Source organism: Mobula hypostoma, chromosome 12 (genome assembly GCF_963921235.1).
Source record: "Mobula hypostoma chromosome 12, sMobHyp1.1, whole genome shotgun sequence".
In the NCBI taxonomy this organism is placed as follows: Eukaryota; Metazoa; Chordata; class Chondrichthyes; order Myliobatiformes; family Myliobatidae; genus Mobula; species Mobula hypostoma.
The window spans coordinates 101,963,821-101,980,850 of NC_086108.1; the positions used below are offsets into that span (position 1 = coordinate 101,963,821).

Genomic DNA, 17,030 nt, shown 5'->3' on the forward strand with positions numbered 1-17,030 from the left:
GGCTAAATGAATAACCAAAGTTGTTGCTGTCATTAGCTGTGGCAAGTTCTCAATTAAAACCATATTTCTCTGCAGAATTACATGGAAATGAGAGGATTTTCAATTGATTTAAGCATCCATTTGAAAATGTCACCAGCACAGGATTCCGAGTGCTTGAGAGAAATTTGCCAGCAAGAATGGTGAAAGTGCCCATCAAAAGATATTTCAAATTTATATTATCAAACAATCCGTGCTTGAAATATCCATAGTTTGATGGGCAAATTGTGGATGCTTGATCAGTTCCCGCTGAAGCTCTCTTATCTTATGAATACAGCTCACATTTGATGATTCAACTTTTGGGCAAAGTAACTGCCTATTTATTTTTATGATGGCAGAGAAAGAACTTTTTATCATACCAAAAACATCTTGCCTTTACAAGTAAGTTATGTCGAAATTGAAATTGGCAGTGTATTACTGTTTCCAACTCACAAAATGTCAAAGCACTGACTAACTTATTTTTAAAAATTGTGTTTTTATAGGGAGAGTATTTGTTCATGAATGGGCCCATTTCCGCTGGGGTGTGTTTAATGAACACAATGACTTGATTCCATTTTACAACTCCAACAATGGAACCTCTGAAGCAACAAGGTACGTCAAATCTAACTTGTATTTGGTCATGGGGATATCTCTTCTCAAGTTATGGTACATAAAAAGGAAAAAAACTTGCAAATCCATAGCAACTTCCTGTAGAAATGCCAGTTTTTAAGGACAGACATGCAAGCAAAGAAGCATCGGATACAGGGAAACTTGGCTGCATGGAATCAGAATTGGCTAGCCCACAGAAGGCAGGGGATGGTAGGTGATAGAATGCATTCTGCCTGGAGGTCGGTGACCACTGATGTTCTGCAGTGATCTGTTCTGGAATCCCCGCTCTTTGTGATTTTTATAAATGGCTTGGATGAGGAAGTGGAAAGGTGGGTCAGTAAGTTTGCAGATGACATGAAGGTTGGTGATGTTGTGGATAATGCGAAAGTGTGTTGTAGATCACAAAAGAATGTTGACGGGATAGAGAGATGGACTGAGAAGTACCAGATGGAGTTCTATATCAAAAAGTACAGTGATGGGCTTTCGAAAGTCGAACTTGATGGCACGGTACAAAGTTAGTAGGAGGATTTTTAGCAGTGTAGAAGAACAGAGGGATCTTCAGGTCCAAACCCACAGATCACTCAAGGTTGGTGCTCAAATTGATAGGTGGTTAAGAAGGTGTATGGTATGTTGACCTTTGTTAGTTGGGGGCCTGGGTTCAAGACCTATGAGGTAATATTGCAGCTCTATAAAGCTTCAGTTAGACCACACTTGGAGCATTGTGTTCAGTTTTGATCACGTCATTAGAGGAAGGATGTGGAAGCTTTAGAGAGGATGAAATGATTTACCAGGATACTGCCTGGATTAGAGAACATGTCTTATGAGGAAAGGAGAATGGGAGGTGACTTGATAGAGGTGTGTAAGAAAATAAGAGGCATCGATAGAGTGGACAGCCAGAGCTTTTTATTTTCAGTGTGAAATTGACTATTATAAGTGGGCATAATTTTACCGTGATTGGAGGAAGGTATAGGGGATATGTCAGAGATAGGTTTTTTACACAGAGCTGTCAGTGCATGGTACACGCTGCCACGGGTGGTGGAGGCAGATACATTTAAGAGACTCCTGGATAAGTACATGGAGCTTAGAAAAATAGAGGGCTATGGGTAACCCTGGGTAATTTCTAAAGTAAAGACATGTTCGGCACAGCCGAAGGGCCTGTATAGCACTGTAGGTTTTCTATGTTTCTATTTAGGAGTCTCTTAGATAGGCACATAGATGAAAGGAAAATGGAAGGCTAAGTAGGAGAGAAGGATTAGATTGATCTTAGAAAAGGTGAAAAGGTTGGTCCAAAGGGCCTGGATTACTATTCCAAGTTTTAACTTGCCCAATCTTAGAATGTCCGAAACTGCTTTACAACCCATAGTATACATTTTTGCATACACTGTTGTAATGTAAGGAATTTAGCAGCCAATGTTGCACAAATCTTCTCTCACAAACAGCAATTTGATAATGATGTTTTCATCTGTTTTAAGTTATGTTGTATAAAGCACAGAAGGTCATCAGGTCATTAAAGAGAATGCCCCTGCTTTTCTTCTCAGCTATGCCATGGGTTCTCTTATTCAGACAAACAGACTGAAAAGACAGTCATGTCCTCGGTTTAGTGTATGTGCAGCCTGCTAATGTAGATTTGTTGAAAAGATGAAGACATTAAGTTGAATGGCTTGATTGTGGTTTTCAGAAATCATGGACAGGAATGATTAGTAGCAACAACTGTAAACAATGGGGCAAATTTCATCCCAGCTAGTAAAAAGGTGTCAAATGTTTGGAGGGTTTCAGAGTGGGCTGGGAGTTCCAATGGAAGAATAGGCTGGAAATGAGGAGACTTATAAACTGGCTATCTCTTTTATTTTCTGAAGAAATTGTCAAATCTACAGAAATATGTAAACACATACACTTGTATGCTTAGTATTATTATGACTTTCAGATGTTCACTCAGCATAAAAGGAACAATTGCTGAGTGCAAAGGCAGATCCTGTTCAACATGTACCATTGATCAAAGTACAGGATTACCAAATAAGGAATGTAGATTTTTCCCAGAGAAAAATCAACCATCAACATCTTCAATAATGTACCTACAGGGATTACCAAGTGTAAGTAGAGCGACCAGCAGATGTTTTCTCAACTAATTGGCAAGGTTGTTTATTCTCATTTATCATGACTGAAGAAATTGGTGGCCCTTGTAAACATACCTAATGTCTGGGGATTTACTGCTGAATTCAAAAAGCCAAATCTGTCAATTTTCCCTTCACTCTGTATTCCGTATGGAGTCCAACGTTGGGGTTCTGTCTTGGTGGGACCTCACAACATTACACTGAGGTACTGTCTCTCAGTTTTACACCAGGTATGGCCTGGAGTATGATCTGAAATCCCATGGATTAGGGTGGGGATTCTTGAGAGAAATCAGTGACATTAGCTACCAAAGTCTGTCAAATGTGTTCAGGAAATTTTCCTTAATCAGTACACAGAAGTCCCAACTAGAGAGAGTGCAATACTAGATGTCCTGTTAAGGAATCAGACAGGGCAATCTGACAGAAGTTTGCATCTGGGAGCACTTAGCATTTAGTGATCATAATGCTATTAGTTTCAAGGTAATTATGGAAATGGATAGCTCTGGTCCTTGGATTGAGATTCTAAGTTACAGAATTTTGATGGTATCAGGAAGAACCTGGCAAGTGAGGATTGGGTACAGCTTATTTTCTGGCAAAACTGTACTTGGTAAGTAGGAGGCCTTCAAAAATGAAATTTTGAGAGTACAGAGTTTGTATGATCATTTCAGAATGAAAGGCAGAGATAACATGTTTAGGGAATCTTGGTTTTCAGAGATATTAAGGCACTTGAAAAGAAAAAGAAGGAGGTGCTGAGCAGGTTATAGGCAAGTAGAAACAAATGAGAGACTTGAGGACTACAAGAAATGCCAGAGAACACTGAAGAAGGAAATCAGGAATGCCAAAAGATGAAGGAGAATCCTAAGGTCTTTTATAGATACAGTTATAACAAAAGGATAGCAAGGGACCAATTTGATCCTCTGGAAGATCAGAGTGATAACCTACACATGGAGCTGAAAGAGATGAGGGAGACCTTAAATGGATTTTTCCCACCTGCATTTACTCGGGTGATGGATACAGAGTCTACAGAAATAAGGCAAAGAGGCTATGAGCTCATGGACCCATACAGATTTCAGAGAAGGCAGTGTTGGCTGTCTTCAGGAAAATTAGGGTGGATAAATTCCCAAGGCCTGACAAGGTGTTCCCTTTGACCCTGTGGGAGGCTAGTGTAGAAATTGCTGGGGCCCTTGCAGAGATACTGAAATCTTAGAAACAAGGTAGACAATATCCATCACTGCTTCCACTTCTTTCCATTTATTACACTGGAGTTAATAGGGCTGGTCAACATAATCTTGATTATTTTAATATTGAGCAACAAGCCAGCTTTTTGCACTTTCTTCTTTCACTTTGATTAGAAGCTTCCTCAGATCCTCCTCACTTTCAGCCATTAGAGTAGTATCATCTGCATATCTGAGGTTGTTAGTATTTCATCCAGCATTTTGATACCAACATTTGAATCCTCTAGACCAGTGTTCCTCATGATGTGTTCAGCATTTAGATTAAATAAGATGACAGAATGCAGCCTTATTAAACTCCTTTCCCAATCTTGAACCAATTTGTTGTTTCGTGGTCAGTTCTAACTGTTGCTTCTTGATCTACGTACACGTTTCTCATAAGGCAGATCAGATGTCCATGCATCCCCATTTCTTTAAGGATTTGCCATAGTTTATTATGATCCACACTGTCAAAGGCTTTAGAGCAGTCAATAAAACATAGATGAATATTTTTCTGGAATTCCCTCAATTTCTCTGTTATCTAGCCTAGGTTAGCAATTTGATCTCTGGTGACTCTGCCTCTTCTAAAACCAACTTGAACGTTTGGCAGTTCTCGTTCCATATATTGCTGGAGTCTTGTTTGCATGATCTTTAGCATTACCTTGATAGCATGTGAAACTAGTGAAATTGTTCAGTAATTTGAACATTCCTTTACATTTCCCTTCTTAGGAATTGGGATATACTGTAAACTGATCTTTTCCAGTCTAAAGGTCAAGATGAACACAACTTGTCAAAACTTGAACACATCACCAGTGCCACCCTACCCACCATCCAGGACACGTATACAGACAAGTTCCTGAAAAGGGCCAGTGACATCATGAAGGATCATACCCATCCTATTCTTGGACTGTTTTACTTTCTTCCATCAGGCAGGAGGCTATGTAACATCCACACCAGGACTACCAGACTCAAAAACAGTTATTTCTCCCCAAACAGTAAGGCTGATCAACACCTCCACTCACAAACTCCGCCACTACTTTATTATTTCCTGTCAGTCACCTTATGTACAACCTAGTGTCATACAATCAATCTAGTATGTGTATAAACTCTTTTATGTATTTCTATTTATTATTTATTATTATTATTGTGTTCCTTATCTTTCATGTCTTTTTTGTGCTGCATCAGTTCTAGAGTAAATTGTTTTGTTCTCCTTTACACTTGTGTACAGGAACTAACGTTACACAGTCTTCACAACATATGTCAGTGACAATTGAACCTAATTCTGATTCTATCTGGACTTTTGATTTCAGCAGGGAGCCAAGAAATGGGAGGAAAGGAAAAGTGGAATGTAAGAATAGTCTGGGGAGATACATGAAAACAGATTTTAGGTGCTTGTGCAGGGATATAAACACAAAAGAGACAGTTGCTACTTTATAGATTTCGATACGTGATATATTGAGAAATAAGGAAATGCAGAGAAATTAAACTGATATTTTGTGTTGCCCTTATGGAAGAGGACAAAGAAAACTTCCAGAAACAATAAAGAACAAAAAGTTGGGATTGAAGAGGGAATTGAAAGGAAATGGCACTGACTAAAAAAATTAGAGAGATTCATAGGACTGATAACCTGCATCCCGATGTTAAAAAAGAGGCAGCTATAGAAATAATAAGTGCCCTGTTTGTTATCTCCCAAAACTAAGTGGAATACAGAATGGTCCCCACAGAACAAAGCCAATAGTTAATCAATCTGTTTTTTGAGGTTTACTTGGATTAAGAGGAACCTGTCAATGGATATGGTGACACAAAAGATGTCTACATTCTGAAACTCTAAATAGTCACCATGAAGGATAAGTTAGAGTGCATGTAAGATGCTACTAAGGATTTGGGATTGGTTAAAAGACTGAAAATGAAGAATGGGAATAAATGAAGGCTGAGACGAGTCCACTGCTGTGGTATTATATCAATCAGTGCTAGGGCTGCATCTATATCACTGATTTGGAACATCTATTTCATATAAAATGTAACATATCCAAGTCTGTGAATAATGAAGAGATGATTAAACATGTAGATTCTGGAGAAATGCAAGAGGCTTTAGTAAAATGTAGATAGATTAGTTGCATGGGTGTGGAAAAATAGATGAAAAATAGGCTGGAAAAATATGACATCATCTATTTTGGTTGCCGGGAACAGGGAGAAGAGGTATCTTTAAATGGTGAGAGAGGGAGATATGTTGATACTCAGAGAGACCTGGGTTCTTATAAGTAATCACAAAAGATAATATGCAAATGAAGCAAGCTGTTCAGAAAGCACACGATATTTTGGCTTTATTACAACAAGATTTCAGTTGTTTATTACAATTATGTAGGATAATTGGTTTATCTGAGATACTGATTATACAGTGAAAGGTACTGAGATACAGTGAAAGTCTTTGCATGCCATCCTGACTAGGGTGTCAATCAGGCCAAATGTGCATGTCAGGTATCGCTACATAAAGAAGTATAAATGAGGTAAAAGGCATCGAATGAAGGATCACAAAAATAATTCCTGGAATGGATAGTAAACCAAAGATGAAAGTAACATAGGAACATAGAAGACCTACAGCACAATTGTGGCGGGGTCCTGAATTACTCCTAAAAATTGTGCTCGATTACCCCTATGAACTATGCTTTTGAAAAGAGAGAGAGAGAGATGATCAACAACAGACACCTTGTTAAAAAGAGAAAGAGAGAGTTATTTAACACCGACATCTTGTCTTTAAGGGAGAGAGATGAAGACTGCTTGGAGATGGTGTTATGATTTTTCGACAGGTTGTTTATTCTTTCTCCAAGGTCATTGCCTGCTTGTACATTCTTACACAGACAAAGAAAGGAAGAGTTATTTGAGTACAGTGAGATAAATAGAAGGTCAGAGGATAGACCTGCAACACATGATTTTGGACACTGAATGAGCTTTGTTGGGCCCACAGAAAAAGTGGGTTTTTGGAGGATCGATCAGGTGGATCGATCAGTGGCTCTCGCAGTGTGGACAGGGTGTGACCGGTGGGGAGTTATTTGTGTGCCCAACCCTCACCTGGGTTGATAACTCCACCACAGAAGAACAGTCTCCTTTGTTTCAGTCACAGTCGGTGACTTTTAAAGGATTTCGGAGGACAATGGGAAGATTGATGGCGTCAGCTCACCTAAAGACTCAAATCTCTCTCTCTCTCCGTCACTACTCAACTCAATACCACGAACTGAACTGAACTTCACTCATCATCGTAAGACTGTATCTATTTACTCCTAGACTTGAAGAAGCTTGGTTTTCTTATATATTCCACATTTACTTATATATAATTATTGCTAACCTGTTTAATTTATTTGCATTTAAATTACTGTATTATGTAGTTACTAATAAATAATATTAGTTAATAGCAATACTGGACTCCAAATTGTTTTCCATCTCTGCTGGTTCGTTAACCCATCACGGGGTACGTGACACAATACAGGCCCTTCGGCCCGCAAAGTTGTGCCGAACATGTCCCTACCTTAGAAATTACTAGGCTTATCCATTGCCCTCTATCTTTCTAAGCTCCGTGTACCTATCCAAAAGTCTCTTAAAAGACCCTATTGTATCCGCCTCCACCACCATTGCCGGCAGCCCATTTCATGCACTCAGAACTCTCTGAGTAAAAAACTTATCCCTGACATCTCCTCTGTACCTACTCCCCAGCACCTTAAACTTGTGTCCTCTTGTGGCAACCATTTCAGCCCTGGGAAAAAGCCTCTGACTATCCACACTGTCAATGCCTCTCATCATCTTCGGCATACTCTCCAATCCAGGCAACATCTTTGTAAGTCTCTTCTGCACCCTATCTATGGCTTTCACATCCTTCCTGTAGTGAGGCGACCAGAACTGAGCACAGTACTCCAAGTGGGGTCTGACCAGGGTCCTATACAGCTGTAACATTACCTCTCGGCTCCTAAATTCAATTCCATGATTGATGAAGGCCAATACACCGTATGCCTTCTTAACCACAGAATCAACTTGCGCTGCTGCTTTAAGCATCTTATGGACCCCAAGATCCCTCTGATCCTCCACACTGTCAAGAGTCTTACCATTAATACTAGGTTCTGCCATCATATTTGACCTACCAAAATGAACCACTTCACAATTACCTGGGTTGAACTCCATCTGCCACGTCTCAGCCCAGTTTTGCATCCTGTCAGTGAGATTGTAGCTGATATGGGAATATATTGTGTAGAATTCAGAATAATCTGGAGGTGGTCACTGAAACATAGCAAGCTCTCTTGTAGGGATGACATTTCTGGTTATGGTTCAGGTCTGATTAATATTGGGGTAAAAAACAAACTGGTTCAGTGGAGATTTACAGCAAATCTCAATTTATTATAAAGAATGCAAAAGTCACATAATCAAAAGCAAAAGATAAAACTTCCATTCACAGGACTCCAAGGTGATGGCTTGATGCCTAGTCTTAACTTGCCGAGTTCCTTAGCACTGATCTCGAATCTAGATGAAGGTTAATTCCGACTGCTTTCAAAATCCATCACATCAAACGAACATAATCACAATGCACAAGAAACAACTTTTCAGAAAGTCTTTTGAACAATAAAGTAAACCTGAGCAGAGTTTTTATTTTAATTTTTTTAGAGGTGGTGTATGGGGTGTACAGTGAGGGGTAGCAGCTCTGGTGAAGAGGCTTGTCAGGTCCTCTCTGGGGCAGTTCCCCCATCTTTCGTCCCCACAGAACATTCAGCTCTCACCAGTTGCTCCAAATAGTCCAGATAGCTGTGAGAGTCAGTAGGCTTATAGTAGACATCAGTGGATAAGCTGTCTCCAGAGACAGAGACAGAAAGATCTAGAAAGGGGAGGGAGGTCTCGGAAATGGACCAGGTAAACTTGAGGGCAGGGTGAAGGTTGGAAGCAAAGTTAATGAAGTCAACGAGTTCTGCATGCGTGCAGGAAGCAGCGCCAATGCAGTCATCGATGTAGCGAAGGAAAAGTGGGGGACAGATACCAGAATAGGCACGGAACATAGATTGTTCCACAAACCCAACAAAAAGGCAGGCATAGCTAGGACCCATATGGGTGCCCATAGCTACACCTTTAGTTTGGAGGAAGTGGGAAGAGCCAAAGGAGAAATTATTAAGAGTAAGGACTAATTCCGCTGGACGGAGCAGAGTGGTGGTAGAGGGGAACTGATTAGGTCTGGAATCCAAAAAGAAGCATAGAGCTTTGAGACCTTCCTGATGGAGGATGGAAGTATATAAGGACTGGACATCCATGATGAAAATAAAGCGGTGGGGGCCAGGGAACTTAAAAGAGTTCGGTGGGGCAGGAGCAAGCTGAGACAATAGGTCGGCCAGGACAGGCAGGTTTGTGGATCTTGGGTAGGAGGTAGAAACGGGAAGTGCGGGGTGTGGGAACTATAAGGTTGGTAGCAGTGGATGGGAGAGGGGTAAATAAGAGGAGGTATCCGCGAGTTGTCGCTGTGCCTCGGCAAGGTAGAGGTCAGTACGCCAGACTACAACAGCACCCCCCTTATCAGCGGGTTTAATAATAAGGTTAGGATTAGTGCGGAGGGAGTGGAGAGCAGAGCGTTCCGAAGGAGTGAGGTTGGAATGGGGACAAGGTGTGGTGAAGTCGAGACGGTTGATGTCCCGTCGGCAGTTAGCAATAAAGAGATCCAGAGCAGGCAGAAGACCAGAGTGGGGTGTCCATGAAGAAGAGGAGGGTTGAAGACAGGAGAAGGGGTCCTCGGTGGGGGTGGAAGAGTCCTTGCCGAAGAAGTAGGCTCGGAGACGGAGACGGCGGAAGAAAAGTTCCGCATCATGGCAAACACGGAACTCGCTGAGGTGTGGGCAAAGGGGGACAAACGTGAGGCCCTTACTGAGCGTTCTGCGTCCGACAGTTGAAGGTCGGAGGGGATGGTAAAGACCCGGCACGGATGAGAGCTGGGATCAGAGGGGGGAGTGGGGAGGCTGGGGGTGTCAGTGGAGAGGGGAGGGTTGGGGTGAGAGGAAGATGGAGCCTCTGAGGGCCCAGGAGCTGACGGTGGGATCTGAGGAAGACGGGGCTGCGGAGTGGTGGTGGGGGAAGGGGAGACGGGAGTCACAACAGCAGCACATAAAGACCCGGCCTGGAGTTCAAGGCTGGCGTCGCAGTTGGTGGTTGCGCAATCGCTGTGAAGGTGTCCATGGTCGTTGCTGGAGTCTGGGTTTTGAATATGCCCTGAGGTGTTGCAGCCGGCGAGATCAATGGCAGAGGCCGCAATCTGAAGTTCATGCCTGCTAGCGTCGGGGCCGGCAGGCTCTGGAGTCCGTAGATGTAAGATCTTGCGATCAATGTTATATGTTATAGATTGGACTAATTTTGTTAAGAATAATGACTAACTTATTGAATTTTTTGAGTTTTAATGTTAATGGGCTTAACGGACCAGTGAAAAGAAAAAGAATTTTAACACATATTAAGAAAATGAAGGTAGATATAGCCTTCTTGCAGGAAACACACGTAACGGAGACAGAACATCAGAAGTTAAAGAGAGATTGGGTGGGAAGTGTTATTGCTGCAAAAGCGAGGGGAGTTGCAATTTTGATCAATAAAACGTTACCAATTAGAATACAAAATGTAATAACTGATTCTGCGGGGAGATATGTGATTATACGTTGCCAACTGTTTCAGAATTATGGACTCTCATGAATATTTATGCACCAAATGAAAATGATGCAAAATTTATATAAGAAGCGTTTTTGAATTTGGCTGATGCACGTGATAAAATATTAATAGGTGGAGACTTTAACTTTTGTCTAGACCCAGTTTCAGATAGATCAACCAAGGCTGTTACAGAATCAAAGGTAGTAAAATTAACCTTATCATTGATGAAAGATTTAAATTTGATTGATATATGGAGAAGAATTGACCCAAGAGAAAGAGACTATTCGTTCTATTCTAACAGACATGAAACTTACTCGAGGATAGATCTTTTCTTATTAACAATGAATATTCAGGACAGAGTGAAAAATGTGGAATATAAAGCGAGAATATTGTCAGATCATTCTCCTTTAATAATGACAATAATAATGACGGATAAGGAGGAATCAATTTATAGATGGAGATTTAATTCAGTATTATTAAAATAACAAGATTTTTGTTATTTTATGAAAAAACAGATCCAATTTTTTTGGATACAAACTCTTATTCAGTTGATGATAAATTTGTATTATGGGACGCGATGAAAGCATATTTGAGGGGTCAGATAATAAGTTATACGTCTAAAATTAAGAAAGAATATATAGCAGAACTAGATCAATTGGAGAAAGAGATTACAAAATTAGAAAAAATCTCAAAGACATGTGACAGAAGAAAATCGAAGGCAACTTGTCAATAAGAAGTTACAATATAATACGCTTCAGACATATCAAACGGAAAAAGCAAATATGAGAACTAAGCAAAGGTGTTATGAGTTAGGTGAGAGATCACACAAGATTCTTGCCTGGCAGTTGAAAACAGAGCAGGCTTCCAAAACGATAAATGCAATTAGAACAAGTGCAAATAAAATTACTTATAAACCTTTAGAAATTAGCGAAACCTTTAAAAGTTTTTACTCTGAATTATATTAATCGGAATCACAAAACGATATTAATGAAATAGGAAGATTTTTATCACGAATAACTCTTCCAAAATTGAATTTGGAAGAACAGGAGGGATTAGATATGCCTTTTACATTAAAAGAGGTTGAAAAAGCTTTAGGATCACTTCAAAGTAATAAATCTCCAGGAGAGGATGGTTTTCCGCCTGAATTTTACAGCAAGTTTAAAGATTTATTAACCTCCTTTTATGGAGTTAATACATCAAGTGGAAAGAACACATAAACTTCCAGAATCTTTTTTGACAGCGATTGTAATAGTATTGCCAAAAAAAGATAGAGATCCTTTAAAACCAGCATCATATAGGCCTATTTCTTTGTTGAATATGGATTATAAAATAATAGCAAAAATTTTATCTAGTAGATTATCTAAATATTTACCAAAATTAATACGTATGGTCAAACAGGATTTATTAAAAATAGACAATTGGCAGATAATATAACTCGGCTACTTAGTTTAATTCATTTGGCACAAAAGAGGGAGGAAATGAGTATGGTAGTAGCTGTGGATGCAGAAAAAGCATTTGATAGATCGGAATCAGATTTTTTATTTAAAGTATTAGTAAAATATGGGTTAGGAGTACCTTTTATATACTAATCCTAATGCTAAAGTAGTGACAAAGAGCCAAATTTCAACACCATTCCAGTTAAAGAGGTCAACTAGACAAGGTTGTCCATTATCACCTGCTTTATTTGTACTGGCAATAGAACCATTAGCTGAATTAATTAGAATTGATTCAGATATTAAGGGTTTTAGAGTTAATCAGGAGGAATATAAGATTAATTTATTTGCTGATGATGTTTTGATTTTTTTAACAAACCCATTGCATTCGTTGCGTAAACTATATTCTAGATTGGAAGAATATGGGAAAGTATCAGGGTATAAAATAAATTGGGATAAAAGTGAAATCTTACCCCTTACTAAAGGAGATCATAGTCAATGTCGATTAGCAACTCAATTTAGATGGCCGATAAATGGTATAAAGTACTTAGGTATAGGAATTAATAATGATATAAAGAATTTATATAAATTAAATTACTTATCACTATTGAAAAAAATTCAAGAGGTCTTGACAAATGGATGATGTTATCAATAACATTAGTCGGTAGAGTCAATGCTGTAAAAATGAATATATTTCCTAGATTACAATATCTATTTCAAACACTACCAATACAACTGCCGCAGAAATTTTTTCAAGAGTTAAATAAATGAGTGAGGAAATTTCTTTGGAAGGGTAAGATGTCAAGAATATCGTTGGAAAAATTGACATGGAAATTTGTCTTAGGAGGGTTACAACTTCCAAATTTTAAGAATTATTATAAAGCAAATCAACTTAGATTTATTGCATCTCTTTTTGACGAATGAAAACCGGCATGGATTAGAATAGAATTAGATAAGACAGGAGAAAATACATCTGAAGATTTTACATATAAATGGGAATCTAAATGGATACGGGAAAAGAAAGAATCTCCTATATTAAAACAACTGATTGATCTATGGAATAAGATAAATGTTGATGATGAAATAAAGAAATAAGGAAGCATTAAGACCAAAAGGTACAGGAGCAAAATTAGACCATTTGGCCCGTTAATCTGCTCCACCATTCAATTGTGATTGATATTTTTAAAGTTTATTCTCCTGCCTTCTCCCAGAACCATTAAATTCTTTCCCAATCAAAGGCCTGTCAATCTCTTGAACGTATCCAATGACTTGGGCTCTCACACACCTTCTTACTTTCCTCCTCATCTCAGTTTTAAAGAGAAGTCTCTTTATTGAGATGCTGTGCCCTCAGATCTTGTACACTCCTACTAATGGAAGCATCTTCCCCACATCCACTCTATTCAGATTAGTCAGTACCCAGTAGCTTTCAATAAGATCTCCTTCATCCTTCTGTACATCAAGTACAGGCCCAGAACCATCAAATGTTCCTCATACATGAAGCTTTTCATTCCTGGGATCATTCTTGTGAACCAGTTCTAGACCTCTCCAAGACCAAGCCATCTTTCCTTAGATACAGGGCCAAAAATTGCTCATAATATGGTCATAATATTGACATACGGTCCAACCAACACCTTATATAGCTTTAACAGCACTATGTAAGTCGCAGCAAGCAAGGGTTAAGGTAATGTCCAGGCAAGGAGAGTTTACAGATAATGTGCAGTTAACCTATGTAAAAAAGGCCTCTGAAGAGAAATTTTTGATGAACATAATTTCCCTTTGCATGACAGGGGACTGGAGCCACTTGTCATGATGAAGTCATAATAAAAGCTATCGGCCGGAAATATCCATTGTTTACTCATTTCCATAGGTGCTGCCTGTGACTGGTGACTGTTTATGCAAATTAGGAAGCTGATCGTACACAATGTTTTAAATTAGTCTATATCTGTGTACTCATTCGATTTCTGTGTAAAAATGGCATTTCTTTGCTCAAACTTCAGAACAGTGTGGTGACAAGAGGCTTGCTGTTTTCCTTGTGCATCAGAAAATAAAGTGTGATTGAGGAGCAAGTGTGAGTTTTCAGAGTCCAGTTAACCAGCGACGACAGTACATCCTTGCATTTATATTCTTGTCCTTTCAAAATCAATGCTAACATTGCATTTGCTTTCCATACTACTTATTCATCCTGCAAACCACACACAAGGATGTGAAGTTAATGGCCTGTGGAGTCTTCTGAGAGAGTATTGACAAAGACTTTGTTAAGAACTGAATGGGAAGAATGTTTTCCAGTGCTGATTGATTGTTGATCTTCTTTCACCCTGTCAGGTCCAGATCAGCTCCAACCTGTTATATTTCTTCATGTCCACACCCTTAGTTTGTCTTGTCATGAAGTTGGCTGTTACCAGTGTTGTTTGAATTATTCGTTGGCTCATAGCCTTAAAGTTCAGCCCAATTTGTGAGCTACCACCATGAGCCATTTATTCCTAGTGTTTAATTTCTGTCTGTTAGCCAATCTCTGGGAGACATACTCAGAGTATAGAACCGAGGCAAAAGAGTAGTGAGGTCATGGACTGTGTCCGGATTACAGAGAAGGAGGTGCTGGCAATCTTGAGCTGAATTTGGATGGATAAATTCCCAGGGCCTGATAAAATGCCCATTACAGCTGGTGTGAGGCTAGTGCAGAAATTACAGGGGCCCTGGCAGAGTTATTTAAACCATACTTAGCCACTGGGGTGATGCTGGAGGATTGAATGTTGTTCCATTGTTTAAGAAAGGCTCTAAGCATAATCTGGAAAATTATAGACCGGTGAGCATGATATCTGTAATGGATAAATTATTGGAGGTATTAATATTGGAAGCAATAAGTTAAAGGAACATGATGTTACAGGCATCTCTGAATCATGACTGAAAGAAAATTATAGCTGGGATCTTAATGTCCAAGGATACATGCTGTACCTAAAGAACAGACAGGTAGGCAACTACACAGAGAACATGGCATGGCTCCGTTAGTAAAAAAGGAAATTACGCCATTAAAAAGAATTAACGTAGGGTTGAACAGTGTTGAAATGCTGTCTACAAATTACATTGAGAGAATGAAAATGCAAAAGGGAAATGTTACAAGAGCCATGTGGAATTTCAGTATACACAATAGATTGGGAAAATTAGGTTGGTGCTGAATCCTAAGAGGGGAAATTTCTAGAATCTCTATCAGAATTCTTTTAAGAACAGGTTGTAGTTGAGCCCAATTGGGAATCAGCTATTCTGGATTGGATATTGTGCAATGAACAAAATTGATTAAAGATTTTAAGGTAAAAGAACCCTTTGGGACGAGTGATCATAATATGACGGAATTCACCCTGAAATTTGAGAAGGAGAAGCTAAAGTTAGATGCATCAGTATTACATTGGAGTAAAACATATTACAGGGGCATGAAAGAGGAGTTGGCCAAAATATATTGGAAAATAACACTGGCAGGAATGTCAACAAATCAGCAATGGCTGAAATTTCTGGAAGCAATTCAGAAGGCACAGGATATATACATCCCAAAAAGGAAGAAGTATTCTAAAGGCAAGATGACACAACCGTAGCTAACAAGAGAAGTCAAAGCCAACCTAAAAGCCAAAGAGAGGGCATATCACAAAGCAATAATTAGAGAATTGGGAAGCTTTTAAAAACCAAAAGAAGGTAACTAAATAAAAAGTCACAGAGGAGAAAAAGATGGAATACAAAAGTAAGTAAGCCAATAATATTAAAGAAGATACAAAAAATCTCTTCAGATGCATAACGTGTAAAAAGAGAAGTGAGAGTGGATATCTGACCACTAGAAAGCATTGCTGGAGGGGTAGTAATGAGAGACAAGGAAATGGCAAAGAACTTTTTTGCATCAATCTTCACTGTGGAAGACACTTACAGTATGGTGGAAATTCTAGAGTGTCCAGGGCCAGAATTGTGTGAAATTGCCATCACTAAGGAGAAAGTTCTCAGGAAACTGAAAGGTCTGAAGGTGAGATAAGCCACCTGGACTAGATGGTATACACCCCATAGTTCTGAATGAGGTGGCTGAAGAGATTGCAGAGGAATTAGTAATGATCTTTCAAAAGTCACTGAATTCTGGAATGGTTCCAGGAGACTGGAAAATTCCAAATGTCTCTCCTCTCTGTAAAAAGGGAGAGAGATAGAAAAAAGGAAATTATAGGTCACTTAGTCTGACCTTAGTAGTTGGGAAAATGTTGGATTCGATTTTTAAGGATTTGGCTTCAGGATACTTGGAGGCACATAATAAAATAGGCTGTAGTCAGCATGGTTTTCTCAAGGGAAAATCGTGCCTGACAAATCTGTTGGAATTCTGTGAAGAAATAACAAGCAAGATAGACAAAGGAGAATCGGCTGATGTAGAGTACTTGGATTTTGATAGGCATTTAACAAGGTGCCACGCATGAGACTACTTAACAATTTACAAGCACATGATATTACAGGAAAGACGCAGCAAAGAATTTTCTGTTTATAATGTCATGTGAATGCTCAAAAAAATTTAAGACTTCAGAGGTTTTTGGATTTTGACATAAGGTGTACTCAACTTGCAGAACCACCAATCAAGTGAGGAGCATTGTAGTATCTCTACCCATCTGGCGAACTTCCATTCAGTTCCACACAAGGAAATGATGGGTAAGTTCATAGCTGGAAACACCGTAAACCAGGGATGGCCAAGATATGGCACATGCGCCCAAAGTAGCGCATTGGATGATTAGAAGTGACGCATTGCAACCCAATGATAATAATAAAAAAGTAAGCCTACTCATACAAAAAGTATTAACCAAAAACCGATTTGTAGAAAAAAAATCTATAACAGGAATTCAAGTAGCTTAGAGATAGAAAACAACAGGAATTCAGCAGATGCTGGAAATTCAAGCAACACACATCAAAGTTGCTGGTGAACGCAGCAGGCCAGGCAGCATCTCTAGGAAGAGGTACAGTCGACGTTTCAGGCTGAGACCCTTCGTCAGGAC

General features: G+C 39.3%; 1 long non-coding RNA gene across 1 annotated transcript; it reads left to right on the forward strand.

The window, feature by feature from the left end:
• Positions 1 to 374: 374 nt before the first annotated feature.
• On the forward strand, positions 375 to 2,839 carry LOC134355040 (uncharacterized). The gene is made up of 3 exons (XR_010019953.1): positions 375 to 417; positions 519 to 627; positions 2,549 to 2,839. It is a non-coding gene; the product is annotated as an uncharacterized LOC134355040 (long non-coding RNA).
• Positions 2,840 to 17,030: the final 14,191 nt, after the last annotated feature.